The sequence below is a fragment of the Geospiza fortis genome, unplaced genomic scaffold (assembly GCF_000277835.1).
Source record: "Geospiza fortis unplaced genomic scaffold, GeoFor_1.0 C13643590, whole genome shotgun sequence".
In the NCBI taxonomy this organism is placed as follows: Eukaryota; Metazoa; Chordata; class Aves; order Passeriformes; family Thraupidae; genus Geospiza; species Geospiza fortis.
This window is the reverse complement of record NW_005058609.1, coordinates 1-1,821: the sequence shown is the minus strand read 5'-3', so window position 1 is coordinate 1,821 and position 1,821 is coordinate 1. Positions and strand designations below refer to the sequence as shown.

General features: G+C 47.1%; 1 non-coding gene across 1 annotated transcript; it reads right to left on the bottom strand.

Moving 5' to 3' along the window:
- Positions 1-285: 285 nt before the first annotated feature.
- On the bottom strand, positions 286-358 carry LOC115949412. Its single transcript, XR_004082883.1, has one exon. It is a non-coding gene; the product is annotated as a small nucleolar RNA SNORD38 (small nucleolar RNA).
- Between the last annotated feature and the right edge of the window lie 1,463 nt (positions 359-1,821).

Genomic DNA, 1,821 nt, shown 5'->3' with positions numbered 1-1,821 from the left:
TAATGAAAGCACTTGGGTGTGGTGCAAGCCCAGGCAGACGAGCTCTCCCCCTGCTTCTGCACTACACAGCACCCAAATGAGAACTGCTTTGCTTTCAATGCAAGGATTAATCTGAATGCTACATGTGGCGTTTAAAATACCTTCTAGCAATCCAGGGTTTGATTAATAGATTAATGGTTCAGTGTAGTTTCAAGACACTTAAAAACAGGCGTAAGTTCAATTAGCAATCCCCAAGCTTCTCACCAAAGCAATCACTGCCCAGCACAAGAACCCAACCTACAAAGTCTTCCTCAGCATCCTAAATTGTCATCGCTCTCCCTTCAGTAGCAGAACTGGACAAGGGTATCATCATTAGAAGACAAAGATCTTGACAGGCAGGTCCTTGTGCACAAATGGGTGTAATGCTTCTGGGAGAGCTCCTGCTACTGAGCACTCCATTAAGAGAGCCAGACTTATCCTGGGAACCAACCGATGGGAACACAACTCGGACAAGTACTGCTGGTACCCAACCCTATTCTGGCAGGCACTGTCTGTCCAGGATGGGTAAGTGCCTCTGGCAGGAGCCCAAAGGAGAAGCCCAGGCGTACCAGTTTGGCGCCCTTCTTGCGTCCCAGGGGCAGGGCATAGTGTGCCTCGTACCACTGCCGGTACGGGGTGCTGTCGATGAGCACGATGCAGTTCTTCACCAGCGTCTTTGTCCGCACCAGCTCGTTGTTGGAAGCGTTGTACACAACGTCAATAATTCTGGTCTTGCGAGTGCAGCCTTTCAAGAGAAGAGCATGAGTTCAGACCTACAGGGATCAGACAGCTGAGTATGCAGCTCACAGCATCTCGCACATACCCTTTAAATAACTTTGCACTCAACACCCCATCCAGTATCTTCCAGCCTGCCTGGCATTGAATTAAATTTAACTAGAAGATGCATTTATTTTTCATCTGTCAAACTTTCTGTTGTTAGGACAGAAATCTACACCTGGAAACAAAATCCCTCCTACATGTAAAATCAGCATCAGTAGCCTTGCTGGAACTCATCTCCAAAGTATCTAAGCAATTCCAGAAAACAACTTTCCAGACTAGCAAGATGAGCAGATGCCAACTAACACTGCCCACAGGGCTCAATGCTGTATGCACCTGCTATAATTACTGAATTAAGCCATACTGAGTGGGACTGCCCCGCAACACATCTCAGAAGCCATTTCTACAGCATGACGGTCTATGAGCAAATTGAGAAGGAAAGCTGGTGTTTTCACCCTTCCAAGACCCACCTGAAGCATGCAGCCTTAGCTACTAGATTTGACTGTTTAGCAGTCGCCTGCCCTGAAAACAGCCCTGCACATACACAAAGATCAGGCACAAGGTGGGTTTTCTCCCTTCACTCACATACCTTGTCCATGTTGCAAGGTACACTCAGCCCCTTCACATGTGCAATACTGACTGTAATGACACTTTTCACTGCACAGACAATGCTCTGAGATAACCGAAAGCATGTCCCATCCCCTCACACCATGCAGGTCACTAAGCCACCACCCTCCTTACTGCTGTTTTACCATCCTACTCAGCACTCAACACTGGCTGGGCCCAGGCTCAAGTGATACTGCTGTCTGCTCATAAAGCAAAGAAAACCCATCTTGCTCAGGGAAAATATGACAGAATCCCCCTCTTGCTTCTGGGCTTACCACTTTTGCTTAGCAAAGCAGAAATATGAAATTGCACATGCTAACGTAACATTGTTCTAGGGTCAGGCCTTTTCACAAGCATCCTCAGCATCTTTCTCTGTTGCTCAACATCACTTAACTTTTAGTAACCATACTCACTGACAAA